Consider the following 13,430-nt stretch of genomic DNA (forward strand, 5'->3'; position numbering starts at 1 on the left):
GGATACACGGATCATCCAACCAACACACCAAACTGGCACAGAAGTGCATTAACAAAAAAATTGAAGTAAGGGATACTAGCACGTAAAGTGCACACTAGTGCATGAAGCGTATCTTGGCGCACAAAGAGTATATTGGAACACGAAGTGCATCTTAGTGCGTAAGCGCATAAACCCATACACAATCCAATCCTATGGCATGCCAACTATATCCGACTCAACCTGACTAGTTAATAGGGTACTAATGTTCAATTTCATATAAAATTAAATATATTTTGTATTCTATTCAATTTAGCCCTTAAAATCAGGATAGACATATTTTTCAATATCTAGCTTCAAATTAAAATCTGATTTCACATCCTTTCTATTCATAGCATAATTTCATGTTTGGTTTTTGATGTCCACTAAACTAACTAATAAATTAACCAAGACAAGTGCACCTATCAATTAATAGTATAACTATAGTGAGCATAAATATCATTCCTTCAATGACTACAATTACTCGTAATTATCACATTTCTATTATTTAACCTAATAATTCAAAGTATTGATTAAAATTAAATCAAACTATCTGAATTAACTAATGAATGCACCAAAGAATGAAACAAAAAATAATCGAATATCAACCAAGCGACAAAATAATACCTAGGTACGAATCCACCTAGATTTCATCTATAATTCTCAATCAAATTTATGCAATTTATTTTCTTAGCTTTTTGATCCGTAGAAATCCCTAATTTATGTTAATATCTCTTTTAAGCATAAGAGCAACTAACTTTAAGTTGATGAATTGAAATTTCTTTCTAATTAAAACCTCTATTATTGTATTAACTCTTTTTATGGATCCCCTATTAGATTTGACCCTAATCCGATAGATTTATGTCGTCCTATTTCTAGTATTGCATGCAACTTCATTCAATTATGTAATATCTAATCACAAGAAGGGTCTATTCAACCTCAGACTTATGCACATCAAACATGGATTAACACTTTAGAATTATTAACCCAAGCATAATAAAGCTTTCATAATTGAAAACAAAGAGACTAAGAATTTATTGCATAAAAATAGAAATCAAACAATAAAGACTAAGATTTTATTTTATGCAGACGATGATGGTTCTCAAGGGCTTATGTGATGAGATTGAGCGCATGGTAAGGAAGTTTGTTTGGGGATCAAATAATGATAGTTCAAAGTTGGCCTTGGTTAGTTAAGATTCAGTGTGCCAACCTAAGTCACATGGAGGTCTTGGTCTTAGACATTCGAAGGATAATAACATTTTCTTCATGATGAAGATGGGTTTCAACATTATTTCAAATGTCAATACCCATTGGGTTCGGGTTCTTTGGTCGAAATATAGGATCCCTAGCGGTTTGCATGATGACTTATCAAGAGGACGATGTTCCTTCTTATGGAGATCCATTTCTAAGGTATGGCCTCTCATTTGTGAGAACCTGATATGGTCGATCGAAGACAGGAATAGTATTAAATGCTAGCAAGACCCTTGGATTTCAAACTGCAGTCCCTTATTTAAAATTATCCCTTCCTCTGCTAACCTTAATTTGGATTGTTCCCTTAGTAATTTAATTACAAGTTATGGCTCATGGAACTTGGACCTTTTTCGACTTTAGGTGTCAGGGGAGATCATCAATAAAATTGTAGGTGTTCCACCGTCGTATCCTTCATCAGACACAGATAAAATTATTTGGCGAGCTACTTTGACTAGCTCATTCTCTCTCAAAAGCGTTTACAAGAAGGTCTGCAAAGACACTTTAAACTCAAAAGAACGATTTTGAGAGATACCTTGGAAGTTTAAAGGCCCCCATTGAATCCGCTTCTTTATTCGGCTTGCCCTAAAGCAACGTTTACTTACAAATGTTGAAAGGGTAAGGCGAGGCTTCAGGAGTAGCAATGCTTGTGGCCTTTGTGGACACGATCATGAGGATGTGTTGTATGTACTCAGAGGTTGTCATGCTGCCAGAGCCATTTGGGATAAACTCATTCCATAGCGAAGTCTTTCTAGATTTTACACTGGATTTCTCCGTGAATGGGTGACGAACAATTTTCAGAATCATCTAACTTCCTCTTTAGGCGGAGTTGACTGGCCATGTCTCTTTGGGATCATCGTGTGGCGTATTTGGAAGAATCGAAACTTGTTTATTTTTCAAGGCACTTCGTGGAGTTTTAATGAGATCATTAAAATCTCATATAGTTGCGCAAAGCAGTAATCATCGATTTCAATGCCCTTATCTCATAAATCACGAAGTTATCTTCATAATTGGTCTACAACTAGTAGATGGGTGTGTTTGAATACGGATGGTTCAGTGAGGATTAATGAGGGTTTTGCAACTGATGGAGGTTGTGTAACGAATCATAATGGTGAGTAGATCATTGGGTTATCTATATATTTGGGTAACTGTAAAGTGTTAGAGGTAGAGCTTTGGGGGATCTTGGATGGGTTGAACCTTACTTTGGATAGATGCTTCGAGAGGATTCTAATCTAACAGATAGTATTGAAGCTATTAATGCCATCATGGAAGATTCCTTCGGAAACTCTAATTCTACATTAGTCAAAAGAATTCATCATACTCTAAAAAGGGTAAAGTAGTGGGAAATTTAGCATATTCCTAAAGAAGAGAACTTAATTGCTGATAGTTTTGCCAAGACAATTTATACCAAGAGACTAGACTTAAAACTGTTTGAAGATCCTCCTTTGAGGGTCTATTTTATTTACTTTGTATTTTTATTTCTTTCACAAAAAAAAATAATAGAATCCATCCTATGGTTCATCTCCCTTAGGTATTAAAAGAATTAGTTCATAATGGCAAGTGTAAACACTACACCAAAACAGACCTTTAGCGGCACCTTTTGTGGCGTTTGGATTAAAAATGCCCTAAAAATCGAGAATTAGCGGCGCAAATCATAAAACGCCGCTGAAGATGTATCAATAGCGGCGATTCTAATAAAACGCCGGTAAAAGTCAGACATACAGTGTCGTTTTTTGAATAAACGCCGTAAAAGAACATCTTTAGCGACGTTTACTACCAAGCGCCGCAAAAGCTCTTATCCAAAACGCAGCGCTTTGGTCTTGATGTATAGTAGCCTTAGTGGCGCTTATATTCAAACGCCGCTAAAGTATAGTATTAGCGGCGAGTACTGAAAAGCGCCGCAATATTTCTTAACCAAAACGCAGAGTTTGGTCTTGAGGTACATTAGGATTAGTGGCGCTTATTTAAAAACGCCGCTAACGCATAGTAGTAGCGGCGCTTATTGTAAAGCGTCGCAAAATATTAACCAAAACGCAGCGCTTTGGTCTTGATGTATACTACCAGTAGTGGCACTTATATTAAAACGCTACTAAAGAATAGTATTAGCAGCGAGTAGTGAAAAGCGCCGCAAGATTTCTTAACCAAAACGCAGAGTTTGGTCTTGCGGTATATTAGGATTAGTGGCGCTTATTGGAAAACGCCGCAAAATATTAACCAAAACGCAGCGCTTTGGTCTTGATGTATACTAGCAGTAGTGGCGCTTATATTAAAACGCTGCTAAAGAATAGTATTAGCGGCGAGTAGTGAAAAGCGCAGCAATATTTCTTAACCAAAACGCAGAGTTTGGTCTTGAGGTACATTACGATTAGTGGCGCTTATTTGAAAACGCCGCTAAAGCATAGTATTAGCGGCGCTTATTGTAAAGCGCCGCAAAACATTAACCAAAACGCAGCGCTTTGGTCTTGATGTATACTACCAGTTGTGGCGCTTATGGTAAAACGCCGGTAAAACATATTATTAGCGGCGCGTTGTGGGAAGCGCCGCTAGATTATTATATATGTAGTTTATTATATAATGTAGGTTATTATATAATGTAGGAAATAGGATATTATATAATGTTTATTATTTTTGAATTCTAGTTTAGGGTTTAGAGTTTAGGGTTTAGGGTTTACGATGTAGGTTTAGTGTTTTTGGTTTAGGGTTTGAGAGTTTAGTGATTAAGGTTCAGTGATTATTATAAGTTAAAAAGTTTAATATTGTATATAGTTTAGGGTTTTAGGTTTAATCATTATATAATGTTTATTATTTTGTGAATATTAGAGTTTTGAGTTTACGATTTATGATGTAGGTTTTGGTGTTTAAGGTTTAGAAGTTTAGAGTTTACGGTTTGAGGTTTAGGCCGCTTTAGTCATGTTAAGAGGTTAATTAGTGTTTTAGGGCTTGATGCTTGTGGTTAACGGTTTGCAGTTTATAATTTAAGGTTAAAATATATGTTTTGTACTACACACTAACATTAGCAACACGAATTCTTGAAAATATGGTTTAGGATTAATTATGGTTAATTTAGGGTTTAGGGTTTAATTTAAGTTTTTTATATTTTCTGAATCTAAAAAAGATATATATAAATTATCAATTTAAAAAATATAAATATATACCAAAATGGGTTAAATCCCAAAACCGTACATGAATAATGATTAAATGTTCAATTGTTTACATGAAGTTTAATTTGATACAGAGGTTTGTAAAATGTTAACACATGTTATTGATACAATTAACATCAATTTTTTATTTAATATGACATATATACATAAATATTTATGTTTATTAAAAATAAAATAATAAAAATATAAAAAAATATTGATATAATTAACTTATTTTTAAAAAAATTTCCATGCTCTTAGTGGCGTTTTACGAAAAACACCGCAAAATTATCCTAATTACCAGGGAAACGACTGCGTTTCGTTTTTTTTTCCGTTGCAAACGACGTCGTTTTGGTGGTTACTTAGTGGCGAAAGGTTGTAAACGCCGCAAATAGGTTCATTTAGTCATGAATACGTCGTCGTTTTTCGATGTTCTTAGTGGCGTTTTGTGGCAAAACGCCAGAAACTTGTCCTACTTTTTTTAAAAATGACATCGTTTGGACGGTTAATTTAGTGGCGCTTTTGTGTAAACGCCGCAACGTTAGTCGTTTAGTCACTGTTAATTGAGTGGCGCTTATGCTTAAACGCCACAAATTTGACTAACTGGCTAAGGAACGACATCGTTTGTAATTTTATTTTGTGGCGCTTTGTAATAAACGCCGCAAATGGGTTAATTTTGTCATAACTGTTTGGGAAACGTCATCGTTTTTGGGTTTGTTTAGTGGCGCTTATTTAGAAACGCCGCAAATTTGTTAGTTTAGTCATTGAAAACGCCGTCGTTTTTTAATGTTGGCATAAAACGCCAGAAATTTGACTGTCTGTTCCTGAAACGACTTCGTTTATGTGGACATTTTGTGGCGCTTATTTACAAACGCCGCTATCAGTGGGTTCATTTATCTACCGAAACGACGTCGTTTTCTTTCCAGCCCTTTTAACCAGGCAAAACCCGATTCTTCTTCATCAGTTTCCCCCAATTGTTTAGCCGAAATCCCTAGCTTCCTTAGTCCCTAATCTCCCCAAACCCGACCAGCTTCGCCGTGACCGTGACCGTCGCCTGCTTCATCACCATCACCGTCTCATCTACTGCATCACCGTCACCGTCACCGTCTCTCTCTGCTCCCGCAACCACCGGTAAGTTATATTTTTAGTGTGGGAAAAAATTATAATTTTTTTTCTTTCTGCCTCGTCTGCTTGGTTGTAATACAAAACATTGATGTTGTCTTCTTTTGCGACCGTCCCCAAACAATGCAAAAGTAATTGGGTGTTGTTAGTTTGCAGCATCAGTAACCCTTTCAAACCGGTACATTACTATTTTCTGGTTTGCTATTCTTTCTATTTTCTTTATTTAGTACACTGCTCTTTTCTATTTTCTTAATTTACTTGAGAATCATTTAGCCAACTAATCCATTATCATATTAGTTTCTCCAAAATAGGGAAATCCTACAAATGCATTATCATCTCATATATTAGTTAATTCTATATTCAGATTTTGATGGTGAGGTATTTTGCCAAATTAGATTGCATTTGTAAAATATGAAGAGTTGGATATGTGTAGAATAATTTCCTTACTTTTATCAAGGTATTTTAGCTTCTTTTAGAATCTGATTTGTAATTGTGAAGGCAATGGTTCAGATGTTATTTTATTTCAAGTGGTTTTGGGGTTTTCTCTCTTTCAATTTCCATGATTGGAGATGAGGGGGGATTCCAACTATATTGTCTTTTATCAAGGTAGTTAATTCTATTTTGGTATCATTCCTATTGATCGAAATATTTCCTATTGATAGTAAATTGAAATAATTGTAGATCTCGATCGGTATTAGTTCTACCATTGCGTACTGGCAATATTGATATAATAAGGAAATCAGACATGAATTTACCATTATATAAAGATGCTTCAATAATGTCTTTCAAAAGAAAAATAATAATAACAACAACAATAACAATTTGGTCTCGATAGAAAAAAGTAATGCAATAATAATTGAGCTCGGTCCTCACTCATTATCTTAAAAGAAATATTAATATTTAAAATAAACTTGAATGATTTGATATTATTCTCAATAATAATTTAAATTATTTTTTATTATATATTTTTAAAAATTGGTTGGTAGGGTTAAGTTTGGACAAAAAAATCTTGTCGACATAATACATTTAACTTACATTACTTACATAATACATAATAACTTACAACTTACATAATACATTTAACTTACAACTTACATAATACATTTGACTGACATAATACATTTAACTTACAACTTACACAATACATAATAACTTACAACTTACATAATACATAATAACTTACAACTTACACAATACATAATAACTTACAACTTACATAATACATAATAACTTACAACTTACATAATACATTTAACTTGCAACTTACACAATACATAATAACTTACAACTTACATAATACATAATAACTTACAACTTACATAATACATTTAACTTACAACTTACACAATACATTTAACTTACAACTTACATAATACATAATAACTTACAACTTACATTTAACTTACATAATACATTTAACTTACATAACTTACATAACTTACCATTGCAATTTCTGGTGAAAATCAGACTTCAAGATCTAAGAAATGGACCGGTCTTGGATGAATTTGTTAAGGGTAAGCGACGGTTATCGAAATGGAGTATAGACTTTTCTAAATTTTGCATTTCAATATGCAAGCCAAGAGAACATGATTCTTTGCCCGTGTAAGAAGTGTGTCAACATAAACTGGCATTATCGTGAAGTTGTATACGAGCATCTAATTGTTGATGGGTTTGTTCGGGGTTATAAACAATGGTTATTTCATGGAGAATGCCCGCCTAGTACTTCCTCTTCAAGTATGGATGTAACTTATCCTGATACTGCTTACCATCAGTCTGGTAGAGGGGATGACATGGAAGGTATGTTGCGGGATGCATTTAATATGCACAATCATGGTGTCGAATCATTCCCAGCGGACTTTATGGCCTCTGATGATTGTAATATTGGTGGAAATACTTTTACCGAACCGGGAAGTAGTGTACGTCATGAAGAGCCGAATGGAGAAGCGGCGAAGTTCTACGCGCTACTTAATGACATGAACGAAGAACTGTATGAGGGATCAAAATTTTCAAAGATGTCCTTCTGTGTTCGTCTTTTTCAATTAAAGTGTTTGGGAGGGTGGACGGGAAACTCGTTGACAATGCTGTTAGAGTTTTTGAGAGAAATGTTCCCGTTTGCAAAAATCCCTCGGTCCTGCAAAGATATGAAGAAGATGATAAAAGATTTAGGCCTTGGGTATAACAAAATCCATAGTTGCCCAAATGACTGCATGTTGTATTGGGGCGATCGGAGAAACCAACAGTGCTGTCATGTATGCGGCCACTCTCGTTGGACAAGTAGAAACACAGAAGATGGGAACGACGATGAAAATGATGCACAGTCACGGAAGAAGCCAGCCAAGATTTTACGGTATTTTCCGTTGATACCAAGGCTTCAAAGGCTTTTTTTATCGTCGAAGACAGCGGAGTCAATGACATGGCACCATGATGGACGAACCGTTGATGGATTACTAAGGCATCCGGCAGATTCTTTAGCTTGGAAATCATTTGACAATAAATTTACAAGCTTCGCAAGCGATCCTAGGAGTGTGAGGCTTGGGCTAGCATCTGATGGATTTAATCCTTTCAAGATCATGAGCACTGCCTACAGTACTTGGCCAGTAGTGCTTGTTCCTTACAATCTGCCTCCATGGATTTGCATGAAGCAATCTTCCCTAATCTTATCTATGATTATCCCTGGAGAGAAAGGGCCCGGGAATGATATCGACATTTATTTGCAGCCACTTATTGAAGAGTTAAAACAATTGTGGGTTGGTGTTGAGACATACGATGTGCTGAGAAAGGAGAACTTTAATTTACGTGCAGCTTTAATGTGGACCATTAATGACTTTCCCGCTTATGCCAATTTATCCGGTTGGAGTACCAAGGGTCGTTATGCGTGTCCTTGTTGTGCTGCACAAACATGTTCGCAATGGTTATACAATGGGAAGAAGTTCTCTTACATGGGGCATCGTCGGTGGTTACCGGAAAATCATAGATTTAGATTTCAGAGTTCTGTATTTGACGGTACTGAAGAGTTCAGAGAAGCTCCTTCGCAGACCAGTGGCTCTGAAATCTTGTTCATGTTGGAAGATATGAATTTTATTTATGGGAAGATGAACCAACCGCCAAACACGCAAAGAAATAGAAGATCCAATGATGAAGCTGATGATGACTCTGATGAAGAGGACGATCCTAATGAGGCGGAGTTGTGGAAAAAAAGAAGTATTTTTTTTCAGTTACCTTATTGGGAGCATCACCTTCTACGACACAATCTTGATGTTATGCACATTGAGAAAAATGTCTGCAAGAACATTGTGGGTACAGTTTTGAATGTCGACGGAAAATCAAAAGACAATCTTCAGAGTCGACTTGATTTAGTCCAAATGGGAATCCGACCTGATCTTCATCCCAATCCACTTCCGAATGGGAAATATCGGTTGCCGCCTTCTATTTTTTCAATGTCAAAGACGGAAAAAGAATTGTTCTGCACGGTGTTGAAGGATATAAAGGTTCCAGATGCGTATGCATCAAATATATCTCGATGTGTTAGTGTTAAAGATAGAAGATTATATTCGCTAAAATCACATGACTATCACATCTTGATGCAAGATTTACTGCCAGTGGCTCTACGATGTTGTATGTCCAAGAAGGTGACGTCTTGTATAATTGAACTATCCAACATAATGAAAGCCATTTGTGGCAAAGTTTTGGACGTTCAAGAACTTCAGAAGGTACAGGATCGAACCGCTTTAATTTTATGCAACATGGAGAAAATCTTCCCACCTTCCTTCTTCACCATTATGGTTCACTTGATAATCCATCTCCCGCACGAAGTAATTCTTGGCGGACCCGTTTTCTATCGATGGATGTATCCCATAGAAAGGTGTTAATTAAAAGTTTTAAAGTTTTCCTTCATTCACCTTTATGCCTTTAGTTTCAATAATTAAGAAATGTTGTATATTATGTTTAGGTTTCTATCCAAATTAAAGTCTTACTGCCGCAACAAGCGATATCCAGAAGGATCGATTGCTGAAGGCTACTTGGCAGAAGAATGTATGACCTTCTGCTCAAGATATTTGGAAGATGTTGAAATAAGGTTAAACAGACCAAATAGGAATGCTGGACTCACGGGCCATAACTTAGCCGATACTTATTTGTTCCAAAGTTTTGGAGAACCAATCGGAAAAGTTGAAATTACAGAATTAGATCATTTATTATGGGTACAAGCACATCGATATGTTCTGTTTCACCACGATTTATTGGAACCTTTACGGAAGTAAGTTCTACAAATTTGATAAATATTTATCAAACTAATAATTGTTTATCTTCTAACAAAGATCACATTTTTTTAACACAGTGAGTACAAACAAATATTGAGATCTCGTTTGCGCTCCCGAAGAACACAACATCGAGATATCAATAAGTTGTTTACAGAATCATTTTATGAATGGTTAAGCCAAACGGTATGCAGTTCGAGCTTCCGCTTACAAATAATAATGTTTTCTCATAACAAATGAATTACTCAGTTTACTTTCCATTCAATAGGTTTGGAGCGGGAAGAACGTAAACGACGATGTTAAATGGCTCTCCCAAGGTCCAAATCGAGTGGTTAAAAGATATAGTGCGTTCCTCATCAACGGATTCAGATTTCATACAAAATATCGCGAGAGGTTGAGGAGAACGCAAAATTGTGGAATTGTTGTCAATTCTGCAATTACGAGTTATGCTAGTGCTAGGGACAATAATCCTGTCGAGGGAAATGTGGAATATTTCGGACAACTTACTGACATAATTGAGTTGGATTACTACGGCAAATGGAAAGTTGTCTTATTTCGTGGTGATTGGGCCGATGTTAATACAGCTCGTGGAATTAAGCAAGATCAATTTGGTTTTACAATGGTGAACTTTGACCGATTGATTCACACAGGACAACAACTGATAGATGAGCCGTATGTATTCTCATCTCAAGTCAAACAAGTTTTTTACTCAAAAGATCCAACTGATGAGGGTTGGTACGTTGTACTCCGTAACATCCCTAGAGACTTGTTTGATATGGGCAGTGGAAGTAGAGATAACATCGAAGATAGATCAGTAACTTTACCCTTTCCAGAACTAAACTTAAACGATAATATCCCTAGTACTAGTGCACAATTTGGATGGGTTCGTCAGGATACCGATGAAGATATTTACGAATAATGATGTAGTAAGATTTTACGATTGTTTAATTATATATAATATCATAATTTAAATCTTCGTCTTATTATATGTTTCAACTGTTTTATATGTGCTGTTATTGTTGTAATTAGCTATTAAGTTATTAACTATTTTATGTGTATTGTAGATAAAATGCCTAGAAGAAAAATTCTAAGGGGAAGCATTGTTCAAAATAATCCAAACTCGACAGAAACTTACAGTACTGAACAACAGACAGCAGTTGGATCTTCAAATGTTCCGATTACAGCTGAGGATCCTACAGAAGTTCAAAGTAATTTTTCATTTAATTTACATGCGTGTTTCTGTTATAGTTGATTTATTTTTCAAATTCTTATATTATAATATACCATTTGTAGCTGAAAATGGTGGGACGCGCAGAGGTCGAGGACGTACGCTACTTAGAGAGTTGTACGAGTTAGATTCAGTCGAGCGTGTCAAAGTTGGACGAAACAGTTTTGGTCAGCCTGTTGGATCAGAAGCTCGACTTTTAGCTGGATACATGGGCATTTTAGCACGAAATCCGAATATGTTACCTATAAACTACGAGTCATGGCATCAAATGCCCGATAGCAAAAAAAACCAAGCCCTCGATAATATTAAGGTAACAAAATGTTAATGTCATCTATAATGCTTGGGAAATAGTTTCATTTATATTTACTTTATTAACTTGTGTTTTTTGTTTTTTGCAGGCGAGGTTTGCTTTAGAGGTCTCGGATGCTTATGTAAAGAAGGCATTGGGAAAAAGATGGAGAGACAACAAAAGTACTTTGAAGAAAAATTATTATAAGACAAAAACAACCCTCGATGAGAAATTGCAAAATGTCCTGCCGGGTATGTTGAGGTACCAATGGGAAGATGCGGTTAGATTTTGGCATTCGAATAAAGGCGAGGTCTGACGTCCTTCTAAACTATTGTAATTATTTTGGTTTATAGTATTTTCTATTTACGTACTAAAAAATTTCATAACGTAGGATCGTGAACAAGTTGGAATAAGCAGCAGGCAGAAACAAAAATTCACCCACACAGCCGGGTCGAGAAGTTTCGCATGTGTAGCTGAGGCGGAGGTATTTTTAAATTTTTTAATATTGTCGAATATGTATAACTTTCTATTAAATAATATTTATACTACTATATTGTAGGAACGGTCGTCCGGTCAAAAAGTTGGACGCCTTCAACTTTTTGAAATTACACATAGGAAGAAAGATGGATCTCCCATGACTCCTGAAGCTACTGAAATAATGGTACGTTTACTTAATACGATTTGACTTATTTTAGTTATTTATAGTGTTTATTTTCTAATGGTTTAATTCATTGCAGTTAATGCGACTATTGTTATGTTGCATATGTTTTTCAATATATAATATTGTGTTCCTAACTATGTGATATATTTATTAGGAAAAACTAAATGATAAAAAGGCGGAGTACGAAGCAATTGCTTCTAGTGATAGTTCGGTTCATCTTGAAGATATTGATAATCGGATTATTACTGAAGTTTTGGGTCCTGAAAGGTATGGTCGGGTTCGATTTCAAGGATCTTTTGTTAGCCCAACCCAATATTTTGGATCCAGCTCCCACCAATACATGGCTTCGGGGAGTCAGGCTCAAGCTGAAGTTCAGAGGTTAAAAGACCAAATGGCTCAAATGCAAGCGACTACAATTGAGGTTCAAAGGAAATATGAAGAACTCCAGCTACAACTTAAAGCAGAGGCGGAAGCGAGGGAAGCAGCGACTGCAGCGAGGGAAGCGGAGGCTGCAGCAAGAGAAGCAGAACAGAGCAAAAAGTACGACGAACTTCAGCAGCAGCTTCAGATTATGATGAAGATGTTTAAGTCGCAACTTCCACCTTCATAGTGTATGACATAAATATTTTTATCATTTTAACATTTAACATTTAACATTTTTTGCAAAAACAATATGAATTCATTTTTATTTATTGATATTAATATTATTTTATTCCCTTATGTTGAAATATTATATAAATTTATTGCTATTGGTTGCTTTTGAAATGTTGCTTTTGAAATTTTGCTACAGGAGGGCAGAAAAAATGAAAAATTTAATAAAAAAAAATCCCAAAAATAGTGGCGTTTTTGTATAAAAGCGCCACTAAAGAACATGTTCTTTTGCGGCGTTTGTAAAAAATGCCACTAAAGAACATGTTCTTTAGCGGCGATTAGAAAAAAAACGCCGCTAAAGAACATGATCTTTAGCGGCGTTTTCCCTTAAGCGCCGCTAAAGAACATGTTCTTTAGCGGCGTTTTTTCCTAAGCGCCGCTAAAGAACATGGTCTTTAGTGGCATTTTTTTACAAACGCCGCTAAAGAACATGTTCTTTAGCGGCGTTTTTTTCTAAGCGCCGCTAAAGAACATGATCTTTAGCGGCGTTTTTTTCTAAGCGCCGCTAAAGAACATGATCTTTAGCGGCGTTTTTTTCTAAGCGCCGCTAAAGAACATGGTCTTTAACGGCGTTTTTGTTTGTAAACGCTGCAAACATTTGCGACGTTTTCATTAGCGGCATTTTTTCCAGCGCTTGAAGAAGCGCCGCAAATATCTTTAGTGGCGTTAAAAAGCGCCGCTAAAGGCCTAAAAAAACGCCGCTAAAAACCTGTTTTGGTGTAGTGAAACACTAAAAATACAATATAACCACTAGGATAAAAGAAATCCACGATAACTCCCTTGAAAATCAACTTGGAATCTTGAATCTTGGTGGAGAATT

This window comes from Gossypium hirsutum, chromosome D13 (assembly GCF_007990345.1).
Source record: "Gossypium hirsutum isolate 1008001.06 chromosome D13, Gossypium_hirsutum_v2.1, whole genome shotgun sequence".
In the NCBI taxonomy this organism is placed as follows: domain Eukaryota; kingdom Viridiplantae; phylum Streptophyta; class Magnoliopsida; order Malvales; family Malvaceae; genus Gossypium; species Gossypium hirsutum.